The following is a 24,179-nucleotide window of genomic DNA, read 5'->3' as shown; positions in this document are numbered from 1 at the left end:
AATACCCGTTACTCAGCTAGTGGATGTGCCAAGAAGAAATTTCAACACTGACAGTTTTTGGCAACATGAATCGACAAACTTGCGCTGCTTCTATGTCTCTGGAGTCTGTATGCCTAATCTCAACTTTCTAGCTTTAGTAGTTCCTGAGATCTTGACGTTCATACGGACGACAGACGGACATGGCCAGATCGACTCGGCTATTGATCGGAAACGCTTTCTTCTGCTTGTTACATACTTTTCAACGAATCTAGTATACCCTTTTACTCTACGAGTAACGGGTATAAAAACTTAATCTGTTTGCCTTTTTCTTTATGTACTCGTGTGCGCAAATTTGCAAGACATTGTATAGACATGTATAGCGTGGCCGTGTATAGGATTGAGCCCAGATCTCTTTCCTTGGGGCAATTCAGCTTCTATTGTGCTATCGCTTGAACTGCATCTTACAGCGAACACTCTTTCGTACAGGTATGAGACTATTGAAGCGTATGTCTTTAGAAGCAGCAACTTGATTATTGCATACAGAAGTCCATCCAACCATACTCTATCGAATGCTTACACAACGTCTGGGTATATAGCTAGGCAATATTCACGAAGTTCAAAAGCAGAGCGAATTTCTGTTGTGAGGCGGTTAGTTTGCTCAAAGGTCCATGTTTTGCCAACAGCATAACATTTTCAAATAACTTGGAAAGACAAGCTAATTGGCGTGTATGATTGTGTGTTTTACGATTAGAGGGGGGAGTGTAATTAAATTGGTAGCTGGATTCGGTTGAAATACTTTTTTGAGATGATCAGCCAAGCTTCCTGAGTTACGCCGGGATACATCAGTTTCTGTTAGTTCCAGGGGCTCTTCACAATGTATCTTCAAAGTATCGTTGTTGTGCTTCCGCTTCTTCTTTCTTAAGCGATTTTGTAAGCCTACGAGAATTTGCCTTTTTTTTGCGCCACGTGATCTGTTCTTTTGCATATACCTTGCCACGTGGGCGTCTGCTGGATTTAATGCTTTTGCAGGTGCAGCTAGTGTTGATTTTAAAACTACAGCAACCGACCAATGTCTTGCTCGTTTACCAGGGGGCGAAAAAAAATGTATTTCAAAAACAACTTTTTTTTTAACCTTCCCAGTTGGTCCTATACGGCCGCTCGATGTGTTGCAGATGAGGTAAAAAATGAAAAAACACCTGGCAGGGGTCAAATGGAAGTTCTAAAAGTGCCTGGCTGTGATTACTGCTTGGGATTTACTTTTTGTTAAGTTTCCTAAGATCTAAAGGCCAGAATGTAGGCTCCTGAGATAACATAATTCAGCTTGTGTTGCGGCTAAATGATTGCATTATACAACTGCTTTCCTTTAAGGTTCGCTATCCGAGAACCCCCGTACGTGGGCTTGGCAGTCTAATCACCAGCTGCAACAAATCTTTGACTGAAAGAATTTTTTTTACCCGCCAACAAACAGCCCCTAACTGCCAAGCCCACACTTTTTTCGTTTTGTCTTGTCCGCTTTTGAATGAGTGCACTTGTTTTGGTTGTTGCATGTAATCAGAACCATGTACTAATGTACGCGGGATTGGCTTTTGGCTCTTTACGAAAACCCCACTAGTATGAAAAAGCTGATCCCTAGACAACGACAATGACGACAATGAGATCGAGAAGAGCAACGACTACAGATGAAGCTAGGGCCGAGGAAACATGACGACGGCTAAAATGTTAATACTTCAAAATCGAACTGATGGTTTTATCTGTGCTCATGTGTCCGGCTTTGTCGTGGCATTCGTGGAGGATATGGAATTTCAACTGTTTCGTCACAACCCAAAGCATCTAGCTGTCATATTTGCAAAACAGGCGATTTTGCTCGATCACATACCCGTAATTTCTTCTCGGCTTTCATATCAGCAACTATTTTCTGGATTTTCTCATCTTGAAGTATGGCACACAACCAGTCAGCGTCATCTATGATTGTTTTAAAAATCTTCAGGGATGCTGTCTCCATCTCATGTGATTCTTCAACTGGCGCTCTATTTAACTCGTCAACGTGGCACATGTGAGTTCCTGCTCTATGAACAATGTCGATGTCAAACCCTTGTATTCGCAACCACCATCTTGCAATTCGCGGTATCAGCTCTCGTTTTTCCATGGACGTTTTTAAAGCGTAATAAACTTTTTCCATAAATTTTGTATTTAAATCGTTCCAACGACTCGACGACGGCTTGTATGTGGCTTGGCTTTAATGTGCAATTGGCTTTAGTTGATCGTCATCTTTTTGCATTAAAACTCCGGCTAATCCAACGGTACTTGCATCTGTATGTTCATGTTCAGCATATATCCGGTAGCTACCGGATTACAACGGGCTTTGACGTGAGGCATATCTTCAATTTTTCAGAAGCATCGTCTTGTGACTGCTCCAATTTGTACTTTTGTTCTTTGCGTAAGAGGATTCGCAATGGCTCTGATATTATTGCATATCCGGGTACGAATTTCCGAAAATATCCAGTGAGTCCAAAAAATGGTCGCACTTCGGTGATATTATTTGGCTTTTCTAAGTCTGCAATGGCATTAGTTAGGTCTTCTCCGGGGCTTATTCCATCAGGTTTGTTCTTTAGTCCAAACGGAAGGTGTTTAAACTCGAATAATCCATTCGTGAATATATTGTATTATATTAGAATATTTTTTATTAGAGTATTCAGCGTGCGACGTGTGAAAAACATAAGACGACAATGATTCTTCGGTGCTTATGTCCGCACTTCGTGCATCAATAAGATCAATTTTGCAATAAAAAGTTTCCATATTTTTATATATTTTAAAAATAATATTTTAGATTATGAATTATTTTTTTGAAATATTTATTTTTTAAATGTAATAAGATTCACTTAAATTATTTTTTTTATATTTTATTTTGATATTTTTAAAAAGGCGCGCTCTTATGGATGGTAAGAAATGCTCTACGAGTAACGGGTATAAAAAACTTTTTTCAAACCATAAGAGTTACGAATCAAAATTGACCAAAACATTAATCAAATTTGTTTCTTAAATCAAAATTGATTTCGGCCCTAAAATCGTCTTCTAGCATAAGCACGCACACATGCACACGATCTCCTTTATTGTTTTTACTCATACAAGCAAGACAATTCTATTTTTAGATTTTAACGGTTCTATTTTAGGCGAGCGCAAAGAGAGCAATTTTGGTCGTCACCAAAAAAGTGGCTGCATAGTGCAAAACCAATGTATGGCCGTTACGCATCTTGTTATTATAACGTCTTTGGTCGAACATTCTTCTGCCTACAGCACATCATGACTTTATTGACGGCTTGCTCGACATATCGTTGTCGCAAGTTAATTATATTCGAAATTCTCTTGGTCGTTTGTTGGATCTATGCTTTGTTAGAAGTCCAGAAAGTGTGTTTCTGACTAGAGTAGCACCTCTTAGTCAACCAGAAGATCCATACCATCCAACTTTCGAAGTGACAATCGATACAGGTACCGTAATAAAAGTGAGGCCAGTTAAGTCAACCAAACGAATTTATTGTTTTCGTAGGGCAAACTTTCGGAGGCTAAATCTTTTTATATCTGGCTCTAATTGGTCCGATCTTTATAATAGCCGATGCCGTAGATATATATTTTTATAATCCAATTAAATCATTTTTTAACTTTTGTGTTCCGATGTACTATCCGTCTATCTCTAACAATCCTCCTTGGTTTAATAGAGAGTTGACACATCTAAGAAATGTTAAAGTCCAGACATTATACAAAATTTAACAATACGGTTCTCAGTCTTTATTTTCTAAATATGTAAGTGCTCGGTTAAATTTTACCGTGCTTAACGCTTAGTGTTATAAGAATTATTTAAACCATTGTAAGTTCCTATTCGCACAGGATCCCAAACAGTTTTATAATTTCGTTAACACTAAGCCCAAAACAACCAGTTACCCTTCCTCGCTATTTTTTGAAAATACTACGGTAACATCGGATCAGGGAATAGCCGATCTATTTGCCAAGTTTTCTCAAACCACATATTCTACGTTACTTCATTCCCATAAGCCTTACTCTTACGCGGTATCAAAGTCGAATTTAATATTCTGTCCTACTCTAAACGAAGGCTCACTGCCTTATGATCTTCAGCGAGTTAAGACTGTCTATTCTCCAGGTCCCGACGGAATTTCTTGCTGTGTCCTTAGGTTCTGTGCGGAAGCCTTGTGCAAGCCTCTACTGAAACTCTTTAACTTATCTCTGGAATCTTCACAGCTCCCCCATATATGGAAGGAGACCTTTGTCATCCCTCTCCATAAAAAAGGTAGAAAATCGGATGCAAGCAATTACAGAGGAATCTCCAAATTGTCTGCCTAAGCTTTTTTGAACACGTTATCACTCCTCATTTTCATCACCTTTGTAGGTCTATTATATCACCATGTCAGCATGGGTTCATAAAACGCAGATCAACAGCTACCAACCTTCTGGAGCTAACCTCCTTCGTAGTACAGGGTTCAAAAATAATCTTCAAACAGATGTCATCTGTACGGATTTTAGTAATGCCTTCGACTCTGTTAATCATTCACTTTTTTTAAGGAAACTTGATTTATTAGGTTTCCCTGTTGATCTCCTAGACTGGATTCTAAGTTATCGGAATGGCAGGACGCAACGGGTCCTCTTTAAAAATTCTCTTTCTTGTATTCTCCGAGTCATATCCGGCGTCCCACAAGGGAGCCACCTAGGTCCGCTCCTTTTTACATTATTTATTAACGAAATTCCCTTAATATTAAAGCATTCGCGTGTACTTATGTACGCGAATGATGTAAAATTATGTCTCCAGTATAAGGACATTTCTCGCCATTTGGACTTACAATCCGATCTAGATAGCTTTCAAACCTGGGGCCGTGATAACGTATTAAACTTTAATGGCTCTAAGTGTAAAGTTATGACTATTTGTCGTGCCTACTTTATGCACGCGACTTACACTTTAAGTGGGTACACTCTAAGTAGCGCTAAATTTTGATTACAGTGACTATCGCAAGGCTGAATATTCGGACACCACTTTAGTATGTCTAAGGCTCGTGGTTAGAACGTTCAATTCACGCATCAAGCAATCAAATTTTTTAATACAAATTAGATAAAACATTTAATTACTAAAGTTGCTAGGAAAAACAAATTGTAAAAATGAGATTAAAACAACAGAGAACGCTATAGTCGAGTTCCCCGACTATCTAATACCCGTTACTCAGCTAGTGGATGTGCCAAGAAGAAATTTCAACACTGACAGTTTTTGGCAACATGAATCGACAAACTTGCGCTGCTTCTATGTCTCTGGAGTCTGTACGCCTAATCTCAACTTTCTAGCTTTAGTAGTTCCTGAGATCTTGACGTTCATACGGACGACAGACGGACATGGCCAGATCGACTCGGCTATTGATCGGAAACGCTTTCTTCTGCTTGTTACATACTTTTCAACGAATCTAGTATACCCTTTTACTCTACGAGTAACGGGTATAAAAACTTAATCTGTTTGCCTTTTTCTTTATGTACTCGTGTGCGCAAATTTGCAAGACATTGTATAGACATGTATAGCGTGGCCGTTTATAGGATTGAGCCCAGATCTCTTTCCTTGGTGCAATTCAGCTTCTATTGTGCTATCGCTTGAACTGCATCTTACAGCGAACACTCTTTCGTACAGGTATGAGACTATTGAAGCGTATGTCTTTAGAAGCAGCAACTTGATTATTGCATACAGAAGTCCATCCAACCATACTCTATCGAATGCTTACACAACGTCTGGGTATATAGCTAGGCAATATTCACGAAGTTCAAAAGCAGAGCGAATTTCTGTTGTGAGGCGGTTAGTTTGCTCAAAGGTCCATGTTTTGCCAACAGCATAACATTTTCAAATAACTTGGAAAGACAAGCTAATTGGCGTGTATGATTGTGTGTTTTACGATTAGAGGGGGGAGTGTAATTAAATTGGTAGCTGGATTCGGTTGAAATACTTTTTTGAGATGATCAGCCAAGCTTCCTGAGTTACGCCGGGATACATCAGTTTCTGTTAGTTCCAGGGGGCTCTTCACAATGTATCTTCAAAGTATCGTTGTTGTGCTTCCGCTTCTTCTTTCTTAAGCGATTTTGTAAGCCTACGAGAATTTGCCTTTTTTTTGCGCCACGTGATCTGTTCTTTTGCATATACCTTGCCACGTGGGCGTCTGCTGGATTTAATGCTTTTGCAGTGCAGCTAGTGTTGATTTTAAAACTACAGCAACCGACCAATGTCTTGCTCGTTTACCAGGGGGCGAAAAAAAATGTATTTCAAAACCAACTTTTTTTTAACCTTCCCAGTTGGTCCTATACGGCCGCTCGATGTGTTGCAGATGAGGTAAAAAATGAAAAAACACCTGGCAGGGGTCAAATGGAAGTTCTAAAAGTGCCTGGCTGTGATTACTGCTTGGGATTTACTTTTTGTTAAGTTTCCTAAGATCTAAAGGCCAGAATGTAGGCTCCTGAGATAACATAATTCAGCTTGTGTTGCGGCTAAATGATTGCATTATACAACTGCTTTCCTTTAAGGTTCGCTATCCGAGAACCCCCGTACGTGTGCTTGGCAGTCTAATCACCAGCTGCAACAAATCTTTGACTGAAAGAATTTTTTTTACCCCCAACAAACAGCCCCTAACTGCCAAGCCCACACTTTTTTCGTTTTGTCTTGTCCGCTTTTGAATGAGTGCACTTGTTTTGGTTGTTGCATGTAATCACAACCATGTACTAATGTACGCGGGATTGGCTTTTGGCTCTTTACGAAAACCCCACTAGTATGAAAAAGCTGATCCCTAGACAACGACAATGACGACAATGAGATCGAGAAGAGCAACGACTACAGATGAAGCTAGGGCCGAGGAAACATGACGACGGCTAAAATGTTAATACTTCAAAATCGAACTGATGGTTTTATCTGTGCTCATGTGTCCGGCTTTGTCGGCATTCGTGGAGGATATGGAATTTCAACTGTTTCGTCACAACCCAAAGCATCTAGCTGTCATATTTGCAAAACAGGCGATTTTGCTCGATCACATACCCGTAATTTCTTCTCGGCTTTCATATCAGCAACTATTTTCTGGATTTTCTCATCTTGAAGTATGGCACACAACCAGTCAGCGTCATCTATGATTGTTTTAAAAATCTTCAGGGATGCTGTCTCCATCTCATGTGATTCTTCAACTGGCGCTCTATTTAACTCGTCAACGTGGCACATCTGAGTTCCTGCTCTATGAACAATGTCGATGTCAAACCCTTGTATTCGCAACCACCATCTTGCAATTCGCGGTATCAGCTCTCGTTTTTCCATGGACGTTTTTAAAGCGTAATAAACTTTTTCCATAAATTTTGTATTTAAATCGTTCCAACGACTCGACGACGGCTTGTATGTGGCTTGGCTTTAATGTGCAATTGGCTTTAGTTGATCGTCATCTTTTTGCATTAAAACTCCGGCTAATCCAACGGTACTTGCATCTGTATGTTCATGTTCAGCATATATCCGGTAGCTACCGGATTACAACGGGCTTTGACGTGAGGCATATCTTCAATTTTTCAGAAGCATCGTCTTGTGACTGCTCCAATTTGTACTTTTGTTCTTTGCGTAAGAGGATTCGCAATGGCTCTAATATTATTGCATATCCGGGTACGAATTTCCGAAAATATCCAGTGAGACCAAAAAATGGTCGCACTTCGGTGATATTATTTGGCTTTTCTAAGTCTGCAATGGCATTAGTTAGGTCTTCTCCGGGCTGATTCCATTAGGTTTGTTCTTTAGTCCAAACGGAAGGTGTTTAAACTCGAATAATCCATTCGTGATTAATTTTCTGCTGGTTCCATTTGAATCTGATAATATCCGCTATTCAGGTCTAGGGATGAAAAATATGCGGAACGCTTCGCTTCCTGCAACCTCCCCTCAATATTCTGTACGGGCCAATTTTTCTTTCTGAGCAGCTTGTTTAGGCAGCGGTAATCGATGGAAAGTCGATCACTACCGTTCGGCTTCTTAATGAGCACCACAGGGCTGGCGTACTCTGTCGTGGGTGGAGTAATTATAATTCGCTCTAATAGTTCGTCGACTATATTGGGAAAAACTTACTTCTACGGCTCGGAGACTCGGTATGGTGCTTGAGAAACTACTTGGCCACCCTCAACATCAATTTGTGCCTGTACGACATTTATCTTGCCTATGCTTTCCAAACCTGTTTAAAAAACCGTCTGCAAACTTCTCAAGCAAACTGCATACTTTGTTTCGTTCTTCTTCTTTCTGAAAATGAACAAAAAGGTTTTTTAAAATACTCTCGGTTGAACGTGTTACTGGCTGATAAACTGCTCTTGACTTCTATCTCGCTTGGATCGAATTTCAACAAAAATTTTCCCAACAAGAAATCTTCCTGCAACAGATTGTCGTCGGCGATGTAAACTTTGGCTGTCCACATTTTTTCAGCGATTACGATATTCACTACCATAGCTTCGGTAAGGATACGTGAGCCCTCCACATATGCCCACAATTTTCATGAAGCATTCCTATCGATCTGCGTCGATCTCGTCCGCAACTGATTTGCGAATTATACTGACTGGGCTTCCAGTATCAATAAAAGCGGGATAGCCTTTCTCGTTGATGTGGATTAAACGTGTAAACAGCTTGTCCTGATTGGATGCGGCAAAGAGCATTACATTGGTGGCATGAAACTTATTGCATTTGGAGCATCGCGTCTTTTTCCTCTCCTTTGGGAGAATTAGCAAATGGGTTACGGTTTATAAAATCATCTATATCAACTGATTAGCTGTTGGCATATTATTGACAAACTGTGCCATCATGTTTGTCAGCATCGTCATCTGCTGTTGTAGTTGTGAATTCTTGTTGGCTCATTATTTCAACTGCTTGTGGCAAATCCACTTCTTCAGAATTCTCGTGTTCCACTAGCATTTGGACTAGTACTGCTCTGGAGCCTGCAACTGCCAAGTTCCTCTCTCCTACGAGATACCGCAACTGGTCTGCCTTGAGCTCCGCTATCTTCTCCAAAAATGATCTCTCCTCTCCGTAAACTTTGACTGTTTTTCTTCCTATGTACGCACAACCACAATCGTTCGCTGTATGCCCGTCTGCAAGGGCATCACCACCATGCTCGAGAATTTTACCTCCTGTGAATATCACCACGACGCTACACATACACACAAGCTTTTTGCATGTATACCGCCAGGTTCACCAAGATTCCTGAGTACTCCGCTTTGAATCCATCAGCCACGCAGGAAAGGATGCCTTATCCGTAATTTGCAATCTCTAGCCCTTTAGACTTTTGAGAACACCTGTCTGTCCGTCCGTATGAACGCTGTGATCTCAGGAACTACAAAAGCTAGAAAGTTGAGATTAAGCAGACTCCAGAGACATAGACGCAGCGCAAGTTTGTCGATTCATGTTGCCACGCCCACTCTAACGGCCCAAACTGCCACGCCCACACTTTTGAAGAATGTTTTGATATTTTTTATTTTTGTATTGGTCTTGTAAATTTGTATCGATTTGCCAAAAAACTTTTGGCACGCCCACTCTAACGCCCACAAACCCCCAAAGCTGCTACGCCCACACTTTTGAAAAATGTTTTGATATTTTTTCATTTTTGTATTGGTCTTGTAAATTTCTATCGATTTGCCAAAAAACTTGTTGCCACGCCCACTCTAACGCCCACAAACCGCCCAAATCTGCTAAGCCCTCACTTTTGAAAAATGTTTTGATATTTTTTCATTTTTGTATTAGTCTTGTAAATTTCTATCGATTTGGCAAAAAACTTTCTGCCACGGACACTATAACGCCTACAAACCGCCAAAAACTGTGCTAAAGACTCTCCTTCTCCCTTCCACTAGTTGAGTAACGGGTATCAGATAGTCGGGGAACTCGACTATAGCGTTCTCTCTTGTTTTTTTTTGTGAACTGGTTTATCCACTGACTCTATAGTGTACTACAGTAAAAAGTATATATAAATTTTCGAGGTATGTTCAAAAAGGATCGCGAATTTTGAATTTTCGCGGGTTACGTATAATCGAATTTCAATTTTTTTTTTGCGTTATGTTTGCTGCTTTGCTGGCACGTGTTTCGGATCGTCGAATACCTATTCAAAAAACTGGATTTAAGAACCTGTATCAAATTTTGTGTGAAAAACAAAATTAAGTGCCCGAGTGCATTCCGAATTTTGACTTTGGCTCACGGAAAAGCTACCTTGGACCGAAGAAACGTTTATCGGTGGTACGAAATGTTCTCAGAAGGCCGAGAATATGTGAACGACGAAGAGCGTGTTGAACGCACGAGCAATTCAACAACAGACGAAAAAATTAATGAAGTGGGGATAATGGTATTGGCCAATCGTCGATTCAATTCAACTTTAAAGGGGAAAATACAGTTGATGCTAAAACTTAGCTTGATAACGAGTTTTCGGACTAGGGCTGTGTGCTGGAAAATCAACCATTAAGGACTAATATGGTAAGTTTATTCGTGGTGAAATGAGCACCGAGGACGGCGTGAGACGCCTAAAGGAAGAATGTTATTGACGAAACAAACGAAAAAATCCACAAAATGATATTGGATGACCGTAGTCTGAAATGGAATGAAATAGCTGAGTCTCTGAAAATATTAACTGAACATACACTTCACATGCTTCACGAATGAGAAACCTCTGTGTAAAGTAGGAGGAGTCGAGGAGTTGATGATTCGAAGCAGTGTTTAAAGATATTCAAGCATAATAAACCCAAGCATAGGCCGGGGACTATTCAATAAACCTGTTACGCCAAAGCATCTTCAAATTAAAAGTGTGCATAAATAAAACCCCATCATCGTTTTATAAGAGCATTTGTATTGGTGTAGTATGGTATGGTATGGTAGTATAGTACAAGGACTAATTGAACAAAGTAATACAATGTAGTTACGTAAACATAGAGTCCGGCCATTAACCCCATGTGGCCGACGAAACGCGATCAGCTCTAAGTCCTGAGCATTTGATAGTGCAAGTGTCAGCAGATCCCAGTCTCTCGCGCTCTCTTATGTATGAGTATATATACTTATGTATAAGCCGGCCGCTGTCAACGCTCTGCAAGCAGCGCAGCAGCAAACTACTAGCTGTTAAGTCCCAAATATGTGAATCTAAGAACCTGGAATAAAAATTACTTCAACGAAGAACATGTGTCCAAACCCATAACCAGGTTCACGAGTTCCTCGCTAATCAAAATCCTAATCCCTGGGAATTGGGAACACTTTATTACATCGGATACGGTGTACGTCAAAGGCTGATAGTAGATATAAATGTTTAATTCGCCGATTCTTCAGTGCCCATACATCAATCCCGGATTGTTCTGAAGACGCAAGTTATTGGGCAATTTTACTGCGACAGCAAAGTGCCTAAGAGTTGGGTTCGGAATTTTCAGTATGTTCTGCCGCCAACTCACAAGTCTTAGGATCTGGCTACAGAAACACAACACCCCTCGCAAGGTCAAGACTATTCTGAAATACATTTTTATACATGAAATTTATCAATTTTAAGCGAATGATTAACCCTATTTACATATATATTTTTCGGGTTAACGTTAGTTTGATGACGTTCTTCATTTTTTAATAAAACAAAATCTCCAATTGCATGTCTTACAACGTCTGCCTTATTTTTGTCAAATCTATATTTATCATTACTAGCCTGAATATTAATATTTACTACTGCCCTGTATCTAACATTTTCTTTATCTACCTCTATCTCCATGTCATACGGTGGCATCAAGCCCAGGGACGGATCTCTTTCCAATCAGCATTTCTAAAGGGCTTGCTTTGGTTGCACTACTAACTGTGCAATTGTACCTCGCCCAGAGCATCCTGCCATGACCTGTTACTTGATTTCACCGCAGTCAAGAGATTCTTGAGCGTTTCCATAAACGCGCTCAACTTGCCCGTTTGCTCGACTTCCTCCTGTAGCTATAAGATGCAGCTTTATCTTCTGAGATCCACAAAACTCTGAAAACTTTCCGCTGGTAAAACATCTACCCTGATCGCTATTATTCGGTTCGAACACCCAACAAAGAAATAGATGATTTCAATACCTTCACGCAACTATCGGTGTCCAACTTAAAAGTGTGAAACAAATAAACGAATTTGGTTAGAGCATTTATTTGTACTATGACAGATTCCTTAATATCATTCTTCCCACTTGCCATGGGACATTTACTTTTGGATTGGATATAACTCTGCTTGTATTTTCCCAGATGACCCCTTTACACTTTTACACGTTATACAACGTCGACAAACTTTCGAACGTATTTATTCATTTTGGCAATCAATAATATTGATAAGTCTTATCGAGAGTCTTTTTCCAGCCGAAATGCATAACGGACTCATGAACTTGATTGATTACCGACCATCGAAATGCATGCGGCACTACTGGCAGACAACGAGTCCTTCCATTCCTCTGTATTTTCGAAACAAGACCCCTCTATAAACTCATAAGTCTGGGGAAAATCATCTGTGAAATCTTTTGTTTTCAGTTTATTAGGTTAGGTTAGGTTAGGTTTTACCGGTCGTCGGTAATCTGACGCACTTAGACCATTAGAGGTCCATTGTGATACCGTGTATGTTTTCCTCTTTTGCCCGTCGAGGTTCGTGTGAAGTAAGCAGTTTCCCCAGCCAGAGGCGCTGGTGAATTTTTGTATCGATGTGGATCGGTGTCGACAGGTCGGACGTGTCTATCAGGAATCTGCTTCATAATTGAACAAGTCTTTTCGCTTGCAGTGCTGGACAGTGGCATAGTAGATGCTCTACCGTTTCTTCCATTTCTTCGTCCCTACAGCTACGACAGAAATCGTTATACAAGGCATTTAGTCTTCTGGCATGGGTGCCTATCAACCAATGCCCTGTGATGACTCTCATAGCAGTGCTGAGGTTTGCTCTGGTCAATCTTAAAAGTTTGACGTTCTTTTGAGCTTATTTTTGGCCATATTTGGCGTGTAAGGCGACTGTGTGTGGTATTTTTCCATATTGTCTGTTTGTTTCGGTTTAGGTTTTCCCTAAGTAGTAGTTTACAAGTGGCTAAACGCATACTCATGCACTCCATCTCTTGTATAAGTGGCGCGGTAGGGCCTTCTCGAGCTAGTTCATCTGCGATGGAGTTGCCTTCTATGTCCCTGTGTCCCATATAAGGCTGATTTCGAATTGTTGTGTCATCTCGTGCAAAGATGAGCGGCAATTCGATACGTTTTTGAGTGGCTTGAGATTGAGGCAATCGATTTGATAGCTGCTTGGCTATCACTAAAAATGTTTACGTGTGAGCTTTCCGGGTTTTAGTGCTTTCAAGTGTTTTAGGGCCTCCCTTATTGCTGCTACTTCAGTTTGGGAAGACGCTGCAATGATCGGGGAGTCTGAACGAGATCTGTAGGCCTAGCTGTTCGGAGTAAACTCCTCCTCCTACTCTGTTCTGTAGTTTTGACCCGTCCGTATAGAAGCATATAGCATTCTGGGGGTCAGGTGTTCGTGAGTTCCAATCGTCCCTCTCTTGGGATGATTGTCAAGTATTACGCCCAGGTACCTTGCGCTGCTACTGAAGGAAAGTCTTTAATTGTTGAGGTCTGTCAGGGTTTCGGTAATCGGGATGACGTTGTTAAAAGCTGCTTCTATGTCCAGGAAAGCTACCAGTGCATATTCCTTTTGGAATATCTTGGAGACGAGAGAGTGTAGTGCTGTCTATGTCGTTTCCCTTTCTTTTAGGCGTGTTGCGTGCCTGTGATGAGACTTGGATTGAGAGTTGATCTCAGATGCAGGCCGATGATTCTTTCAAGGGTCTTTAGTAGGAAGGATGACAGACTAATTGTCTGAAATCCTTGGGGGTCGTGTGTGATGGTTTCCCCTGCTTTGGGGAAGAAGACAATTCGGGGACTCTAGCCGCGATTGCGTAGGTGTCCAAGGAGTAGGAACACTTTTAAAAATGTTAAGAAGCCAGTTTATGGCTATATTTCCCGCATGCTGTGTTTCTGCGGGTAGGATTTTGTCTGTACCTGCAGATTTGTATGGTTTAACGCTGTGAATCCCCAATGGAGGACCTTTGGGTCTATACACAGTTCGATACTTGCCAGTGTGCGCTTGTTTGTTGGGAGGTGAGAGCGTTTTGGCTGTTTCCTGGAAGTGAGTGTCTAGAAGTATCTTCAGAGATCCTCACTCGTGCTGGTCCAGGAGCCATCTGCTCTTTTAAGGTCGCCTAGGGTTGTGGCCGATTGGGAGAGGATTTTTCTAAGTCTGACTGCTTCAGTTGTATTTTCAATTTCTGAGCAGTAAGAATGCCACGAGGATCGCTTTGGTTTCCTGATGGCTTTTTGTAGTTTCCTTCAGCTTATTAACAATATCAGAAATTTCCGAGTCCTGACGTTGCTCAGCTGCGAGCCAATCATTTGAGATTTCTGCTAAGTTTACACGTTTTCTAGGATTTAAGTCTTTTGAACTGGTATTGCATCAGGCACGTGATTCCTGGATTTCACATGCGCCATGCGCTTTCCTTCCCTATATTCTAATTTGAAATCATAAGATTGCGATGCACCCTAGGTGTTAGTTAAATTTTGTTCGCGATGCTTTTAGCGAATTGCAATCCGTAAATACACAAACTCTCCTCCGAGCAAATATTGTGGAAAATGTTTAACTGATTCAACAACAGCCAATGTTTCCAATTCATACGAATGGCATTTAGACTCAGCAGGGCAGGTGGTTTACTATAATACCACATAAGGACCCCCTTGATCCGATGAATTAGCATTGCTCCATATCCACAAGAGCTCGCATCAGTATGCAATTCTATGGAATGTTGTGGGTCAAAATAACAAGTACTGGCTCACTTGTCAGAATAGTGTAATTATTCTTCCTAATCTCCTCCAAATCATTAGTCCAGTTAAAATTGTTTTTGCTGCTACACGGCATTCCCTATACTATCATGACGACATTATAAATTGTTTTTAAACAAATTTATCAGCAGCCACTGTTTCGAACGAACGAGCATTCCGCCCCAGAGTCAAAACAAATCGGAAAGAGCTCACCTCCGTGTGTCATAGTTCTTTGGTTCGGACACAGAGCACCGATTTACTTTTTTCTCGAATTTTCTATGTTTTTATATTGTTAATGCACCGATTCGCAAAATTTCCAAGCTGTCCACAAAGTTAGCAGGTGACGTTTCGCAAAATCCCGCTGCTTGCTGCTCCTTGACCTCCACGTCAGATCGCTTGAGTCGAGATGCCGCCATCTATGCCCAGGCAGCTTGGCGATGCGTGTGCGTTGCGTATGCTACAAACGGCTGTCAAAATTCACCATGTGTCCTAGTACAGTTGACACAGCTATATGCTCGGCTGTCATTTTGCGCCATTTCGTTGTCAATGTTGTTACCATGCGGCTTGCCATACTATGCAGTTACTCAGCAACATAATTAAGTTACTTCCTTCAATCGTTTGTTCTTCCATAACGATATGTGCAGTTGCGCACCATTGAGTTGCATCAGCGCCAGCCTCCGTATGTGGCTTAAACTTCATTTAATTAATTATTTAATTTGCGGACGCGCCGAAGACTGCATGACTTTGCACATCTCCAAAAAATTCGATTTTACATTTCCAAGAAAATGCGCAATAGGTCAGCAGAAAGTGCAGGAGTTGGCACAGATCCCACTTCTAATGTCGGGTTAGCGTTGTCGTTTTCGTTATTGTTCATTAATTTCTCGATTTTAAGTACTAGCGTTGAAAAAACTTTATGATTGTAGATGGCGAATATTCGCGTTTTCACTGCTCAGCCGTTCGTCTCAGACTCCCCTTTTCTAAGTTTATTTGACAGGCATTCGGCTTCCCTTTCACATTCTCGCAGTGCGCATGAGTACACGCACGGCAATCGTGAATTCTAGACCTGTAACCTATACCCCTTAGGCAACTCTACCTATTAACGACAACCCTATTAATGATTGTGAGGGCATTTTAAATAAACCTTTTAATCTTTGACATATTGATAAAGCAATATAAGAGATCGCGGTCTATGTGTTAATATGTACATATTTACACCCGTTACTCGTAGAGTAAAAGGGTATACTAAATTAAAAGTGTGCATCAATAAAACCCATCATCGTTTTATAAGAGCATTTGTATTGGTGTAGTATGCATATATCGTCGTACCGAGTATACAAGGACCTAATTGAACAAAGTAATACAATGTAGTTACGTAAACATAGAGTCCGGCCATTAACCCCATGTGGCCGACGAAACGCGATCAGCTCTAAGTCCTGAGCATTTGATAGTGCAAGTGTCAGCAGATCCCACAGTCTCTCGGGCTCTCTTATGTATGAGTATATATTACTTATGTATAAGCCGGCCGCTGTCAACGCTCTGCAAGCAGCGCAGCAGCAAACTACTAGCTGTTAAGTCCCAAATATGTGAATCTAAGAACCTTGAATAAAAACTACTTCAACGAAGAACATGTGTCCAAACCCATAACCAGGTTCACGAGTTCCTCGCTAATCAAAAACCTAATCCCTGGGAATTGGGAACACTTTATTACATCGGATATAAATGTTTAATTCGCCGATTCTACAGTGCCCATACATCAATCCCGGATTGTTCTGAAGACGCAAGTTATTGGGCAATTTTACTGCGATAGCAAAGTGCCTAAGAGTTGGGTTCGGAATTTTCAGTAAGTTCTGCCGCCAACTCACAAGTCTTAGGATCTGGCTACAGAAACACAACACCCCTCGCAAGGTCAAGACTATTCTGAAATACATTTTTATACATGAAATTTATCAATTTTAAGCGAATGATTAACCCTATTTACATATATATTTTTCGGGTTAACGTTAGTTTGATGGCGTTCTTCATTTTTGAATAAAACAAAATCTCCAATTTCATGTCTTGCAACTTCTGCCTTATTTTTGTCAAATCTATATTTATCATTACTAGCCTGAATATTTATATTTACTACTGCCCTGTCTCTAACATTTTCTTTATCTATCTCTATCTCCATGTCATACGGTGGCATCAAGCCCAGGGGACGGGTCTCTTTACCAATCAGCATTTCTAAAGGGCTTGCTTTGGTTGCACTACTAACTGTGCAATTTGTACCTCGCCTAGAGCATCCTGCCATGACCTGTTACTTGATTTCACCGCAGTCAAGAGATTCTTGAGCGTTTCCATAACGCGCTCAACTTGCCCGTTTGCTTCGACACTTTTGAAAAATGTTTTCATATTTTTTGAGTGTTGTATTGGTCTTGTAAATTTCTATCGATTTGCAAAAAAACTTTTTGCCACGCCCACTCTAACTCCCACAAACCGCCCAAAGCTGCCACGCCCACACTTTTGAAAAATGTTTTGATATTTTTTCATTTTTGTATTGGTCTTGTAAATTTCTATCGATTTGCCAAAAAACTTTTTGCCACGCCCACCCTAACGCCCACAAACCGCCAAAAACTGTCAGTGTTAAAGACTCTCCTTCGCACTTTCACTAGCTGAGTAACGGGTATCAGATAGTCGGGGAACTCGACTATAGCGTTCTCTGTTGTTTTGTAATTATGTATTTATTTATACTTGCAAGCATGCCTACTTCCGCAGATGCCAAAACTTAAAATACAAATGTAGTTTGAAGAGGAACTAACGGTTCTAGTTTTCAAAATTAAAAAAAATTTTTTTTCCTAAATCAGCTTCTTAAAGCTGCCACTAGTCATGTTCGGAAACGTCTATCAAATGGATTGATATAATTGGGGCACAATTAAACCAAAGACATTAGAATAACAAAATGGGTATAGGGCATACATTGGTTTTCACTATACAGACACTTTTTTGGTGGCGGCAATAATTGCTCTCTCTCCGCTTACGTAAATCACTTGCTTGTGTGGGTAAAAACAATAAGCGAGAAAGTGTGGATGTGTGCGTACTTGTGTCAGAAGACGGTTTTGGCCGAAAACAGTTTTGATCTAATGGGATTGTTGTAAAGGGAGGCCATGAAAATTGTAATTGGGTCGTATACTTATATGATCTTCGAGTCGACTTGAAATAAGTAGAACATTCAAATATTTGCATGTTTCTAACTATTGCATTTCAATATATTTTGGTTCTCTTTTATTAATTATGTATATATATATTTTTTCCATATATGTAGATTAATTTTCAGTCGTCAATAAAAATTTTATAATTAATTAATTTTTTTGCACATAAAATTCATTATTTGGTGATGAATTGCACTAAAAAAATTTCTTATGTGCACGGTTAATTTGTATTATTTTGAAAAATATTTTCAGAAACCTAAATATGTATTTTTTTAAAATCAACCATTTATCGCAACGGGATCCCTTATAATATCTACTTGAAAGTTGGACATTTACATGACAATATACTTATACATATGTTTTTACTTTTATACGAATACTTTGTAATAATACATATACTAAGTAATTAAAATACAATACAAAATTAAAAAACAATAGTTATGGTAAAGTAATACAAACATATAAAAAACAAGAGAGATCGCTATAGTCGAGTTCCCCGATTATCTGATACCCGTTACTCAGCTAGTGGAAGTGCGATGGAGAAATTTCAGCACTGACAGTTTTTGGGCGTGGCAAAAAGATTTTTGGCAAATCGAGATAAATTTACAAGACTAACAAATAAGTGAAAAAATATCAAAACATTGGCCAGATTGACTCGGCTATTGATCCAAATCAAGAATGCATATACTTTATATGGTCGGAAACGCCTCTCTAGTATACTCTTTTACTTTACGAGTAACTGGTATAAATATCCAGCTGTAATCCAACTTATCCCAATCATTTCATACTCTAAACATGATATTAGCATCAGAGGACATAGTTCATGCAAAGACAGACTTTTCGTTTCTCTTTGTTTTGGTTTTCGGTCAACTGGTTCAGTCGCGTGGTTCTTGTTATGCTCACTCATCAACAACTCAGAGAGAGCGAGCCAACTGAACGCTCGCTCGTTGAGGGTCAGCAGAAGAGCGAAAAAACGAAAGACTCATCGAAAACGGTATTTTGTCTTCAGTGCCTTTTAAACACAGCTTAGCAAAAATTTTAACATATTTGTTAGATGTAAACATTAGATTTATTACTTATTCAGTATTAAGCTTTACAACTAGTAGCGAATTAACATTTTCTGCACTTAAAGAGCTTTGTCGCTCGCTTAAAATGTAATGAAGCGCTGAAAAGGCCCTCTCAACAGACACCTGAGTCGCCGGTGTAGCCAGTACAACGTGTGCGAGCGCATTCAGGTGTGGCGACTGCAGCTTAATATCAGTAAAATACTGCAAAATGTTCGCATTTAGTGGCAAACGTTCATGCATAAGGTCGAAATTTTCTATGTAAGCATAGATCTGGACCAGTTTTTTAGATGCAGGCTCTTCTTTAGTTTCGGAGATTGTCTGTACGCCATCCAAATAGGCGGAAAACAGAGACTCTTCTTTGTCAGCACGTGTGACTTACAAGTTGACTGATAATTCGCATATACATACACAAATGCAAATGCAAAAGACTTTTATTTTCTTCGATCGTTGCACAACGGTCAGCGAATAGCAGAGCAAAAGGGAAACACAAAATTGGTTTTTGGTTGAGCACAGACCATCCGTTCAAGAGACACTGGTGAACGGTTCTTGTCTGATTTTTTGCGCAAGTGGTGCGCAAAAAACAGTTATTTGGTGACTGCAAGAAACGGTCAACTGTTATTTGCGAGCTCTGTTTTATCATGTTCGCAGCAGCGTTATTCACCCGCTTTAATGCAATTTAATAATTCAGTAATGTAAGCCTAAAAAACCAAGAGACGATTATCTGTTTTGTAAAAATTAAAAGGTGTAGTTGCCATAGCTTTTCTATGTTTGTGGGGTCAGGTCGTAGTAAACATAATAAATAAATATCTAATTAATTGGCATAGCCCCCAGTTAATCTCGGAAGCTCCAAAGGTTGCTTTTGATGATGCTGCTGATGGCCACAATTACAAATTTTTCACTCAAATTAACATATATGTATTTTCTCAAATACAAGTTCATCAACACCGTTGATTGAGATGTTTCTTGAATGTCATCGATCAGCTCCAGTTTCACATAAAGAACCAGAGAAATACAAATACAAGTTAAACACAGAAGGTCGCGAATAATATTCTATCAAGTAGGACGACATGAAGAAATCTATTTGGTCGTGACTTGGCATGTCACGGACAGAAGTACATAGTCAATTCTATTAGGAGGGCTCTAAAAAAATGTTTATTAACGATCACAGTGAGCCAAAATACATACATTTCTATGGACCGTTCATGGTTCAGTTTCAGCTGTCACTATTTGACTCAGCTTTGACCCAAAGTATAAACTGTTTACTTCCAAGTGAAAAAATATTAAAGTAACTTGCAATACAAAGCGTATAAATGATATATTAAATTATTTATTTGTACTACCTTTAGGTTATTAGAAGTTTTTGAACAATTTCAAGAAAAATAATATTTAACAGAAGGTATAGAAAATATTTACCATCTATAACAAATAACCAATTGGTAAAACAAAATACATAAAACGAATACATTAAAGTTAATGTGTGTATAATGTATATATAAATGTAATTGTTACTTTATTATACAAAATTAATACCTCGGGTCTGGTAAAATTAATTTCTTGCTTGCCCTTGCAGCTGGAGTACATTTTGACTTTTCCATTGCCATTAAATAGCTGACATCAGCCAAAACTGCTTCCAAATCAGCCATTGCCGTTTCTTATTTGTTATCTTTTGTGTGTAATATCATATACAGTTGTTTATAGATCGTTTTCCAACATACTGATTTTGAAACGACTCATTTTTAAATTGATTATATTAATTTCATTATTGTCAACAAAAATAAATAGTATGTATATTCAAGAACTTTTCGGTCACATCTAATGTGACCGTACTGAACTCAAAAAAAGTGCACCCCGTAAGCACTGCTGAATTATAGCCTTTTCTCACAGAGATTCATTCATTTGATTACAAATCTGGAGAGCTAATGTATCATTGGATTTTAACAAATCGGGTGTCACAAACATTTACAGTTTTACAGATTTTTTTCTGTAATCCATAAACCCTTTCCTTTAAGCCCTTCTTTTTGCTATATCACCGATTTTGTGTATCTATGTACTGATTAGACAACTGCATACAATTTTTATTTCTTCGTGTATATGCAATGTTGTTACTTCCTGTTAATTTTAAAATTCTTTCTTCTAGACTTTCACAACTTTTTGTCCTGAACCATAATCCCATTTACCGTTTGGACTGCTCGTCCACAGTGATAAAAGGAAAACAATTTTCTTACGTGCGTGAAAAAACTATACAGCTGACAACGCCGGATAAACCAATTTTGCTCTTTTGCAATAAGAGATACCAAAGTTGAAGTTCCGAGTGGATATAAAGGAAGTAATCCCGGAACAAGGAACCGAATTCCGCTGGCCACTGGAATGGGGAATCTGTACAAAAAATGTTTAAAATATAAATTTACGTCAGAGTTTAAGTGAATGAAAGACATAAATTTTATGAATTGTAAGATAGAGTTTGAGAGTTGCTTAGATATGGGGGAAGAAAGGCAACAGTCGAAATTAATCGGAAGGGGAAGTCGCCTTGACCATCCTGGCAACTGTACGGAAGGAAGGGATTTTCAAGGATACAGCATACATACAGATATGTGAGTCCGAGATGCGCAAACAATTTATCTTCAAGCCCGGATTAGCAGATGTCGCCGCACGCGCGTCGCCGCTGTGGGACCCAAAAACCACAGCGTCAGCTCCAGACAATACTGCGCTGGCTAAGCATTGGCCGACGCTGTTGTCGCAACGTCCGCTGCGGCTAAAGGGCTGACGCAGCTACTCAAGCCGGGTAGATAAGCCGGTGGATTCGTCGCGGGAATTTAGTCCAATTCTGGCTGCGATCCGACCACGAAGAATTATTGATCATTCTATCAACCTAAACCTTGAATAAATATTAAAATCAATTCATCTTCTTTTATTTGGAAATGCAGTACTCGTTAAGGTAGTCCTTCGGACTGCCATAACTGGCGCCCGAACAGCCTTCTTCGGAAGTAGACCCTTGTCTACCTGGGAGAAGCTAGTTATGATGTGAAGTGCGTGGTGTGTTCGGAAGTTTCTCTTAAAAAAAAAAATAAAAAAATTTACAAGTGAGCCAAGAAATGAAAGAAGTGTTAATAGAATTTCCTAAATAAAATTAAACAAAAAACAATTACACACTGCGGCAGTGAACAAATCTGCGAGTGCAAAAATATTGTTGAAATAAATAAAAGATAAAAACCAACTACACACTGCGGCAGTAAGAAAATCTGCGAGTGCAAATAATTGGTAAAATAAAATAAATGCAAGAAGTAAAATGTGTTAAGTCACAGCTATAACATAGGTATTTGTTAACAAATAATCAATTAAAAATTAAAATCGAAATAATCAAAACCAATGGAAAAATAAGATGTGTGGTAATCTACTAGAAAGGCTAAGTGGTGTGGAATTCATTCAAAAAAGCTGCCTAGTAGATTGTGTGCAACCCGTACCTTAGTAGGCTACCAAAATATTCAACAAATTACACTTTGATTTTAAATCGAAAATTTAAAATTTTTAATTACCGGTTCTTACCTTACAGTTTCCCAGGCTAGCAAAGAAAATGGAGGAAATTAAGGAAACTTTAGGGAAGTTTGATGACTCTTTGAAAGCTCTGTTAAACCAGGCTATGGGGATTAAGGAGGATGTCAAGAAGGTTAGCAATAGGCTTTGTACGTTGGAAAATGATTATGAACAGCGCAATCCGGTGGCGAATCAGCCTATTCGCCTAACTAAACCACGTAACGAGTACGAGCTAAGGGAAACTTCTACTTTACCCGATTGTGTAAAGGAATTACAGCCATTCGAAGGTCAATCAGAGGAATATGTGTCGTGGCTCAACAGGGCTCAATTGATTCTAAATGACTATGAAATTGTAAGAGACAAGCCTTTGTATAGGTCCATTGTTTTGCATATTAGACAGAAGATAAGAGGTAATGCCGATTTGGCCTTCTGTTCTTATAGCGTACCAGACGATGACTGGGCCGAAGTCAAACGAGTTCTGGCACTTCACTACGCGGACAAAAGAGATGTTCGCACTCTTGAGTATCAACTGTCGCAGTTGACTCAGGGTAATAAGTCCTTGGAGGAATTTTATATGGAGGTAAATAGTCACTTTTCACTTATTATTAACAAGTTGAAGAGTGGCGGTCATCCCCCAAACGTGTTTAGCGCCTTAATAGAAACCTTTAGGGATAAAGCTTTAGATGTCTTCGTGAGAGGACTCCAGGGCGATGTTTCCAAATTATTGGTGATACGTAGTCCCAAGAATTTGCCAGAGGCATATAGTTTTTTCTTGGAGCTACAGGATGTAAACTTCCGGGGGCGCTTGGTCTGGCCTACTTACACTCCTTCATTCAATCCCCGCTCAACAAAATCGCTCTCCAGCCACGTTTCCCTTCTGCGCAGCCGCCGATTAGAGCGCCTATGATCGCTGCCCAAAATAATAGCTCAGGTAGGAATTGGCAGGGTTATCAAGGTTATTAAGGTCCGAGACAGGCAATTAAGATGGAATCTAAAAGGTCAGGTCAGTCGTACCTATCCGGGCTCAACGCTCGTAGAGAGGAGGACACCGCTAGCAAACGGAGTCCAAGCACATAAACCCGAAAGCGCAACGTTTGTACCACATGACGACAGTCGGGCCTCCTAGTACAATCATAGCTGAGGATACCCACCCCGAGGCATTGTACGGGGAAGGTTGCGAACATAACGATGGTTCAGACCAACAGGTCTTCCTAGGAGAGCAAAACCAAGGAGTAATAGTTGAGGAACAGCCAAATGCCGAAGAAGCAAGAAATTTTATGACGGACGCCTCTCTAGCGTACCATACTTAGAATATGATACCAGAGACGGGGCTAAGTTACAATTCCTAGTTGACACCGGCGCAAACAAAAATTTTCTTAGCCCAAAAATCGCTGCCGGTTCAACTCCTTTAACAACACCATTCTTAGTCCAGTTTGCCACAGGTTGCGTAAAAATCACACGTCAACTTGTGGGGCAGTTTTTTAAAAAATTTGGCAATCACTTACTTCTCACATTTTTCGTGTTACCTGGATTAAATTCCTTCGACGAAATAATTGGTGACGACACGCTC

At 39.8% G+C, this 24,179-nt stretch overlaps 1 pseudogene; it reads right to left on the bottom strand.

Moving 5' to 3' along the window:
* Window positions 1–20,897, bottom strand: part of LOC120320445 — a 133,128-nt pseudogene extending 112,231 nt beyond the window's left edge.
* Between the last annotated feature and the right edge of the window lie 3,282 nt (window positions 20,898–24,179).

Source organism: Drosophila yakuba, unplaced genomic scaffold, assembly GCF_016746365.2.
Source record: "Drosophila yakuba strain Tai18E2 unplaced genomic scaffold, Prin_Dyak_Tai18E2_2.1 Segkk50_quiver_pilon_scaf, whole genome shotgun sequence".
In the NCBI taxonomy this organism is placed as follows: Eukaryota; Metazoa; Arthropoda; class Insecta; order Diptera; family Drosophilidae; genus Drosophila; species Drosophila yakuba.
This window is presented reverse-complemented; position numbering and strand designations above follow the sequence as displayed.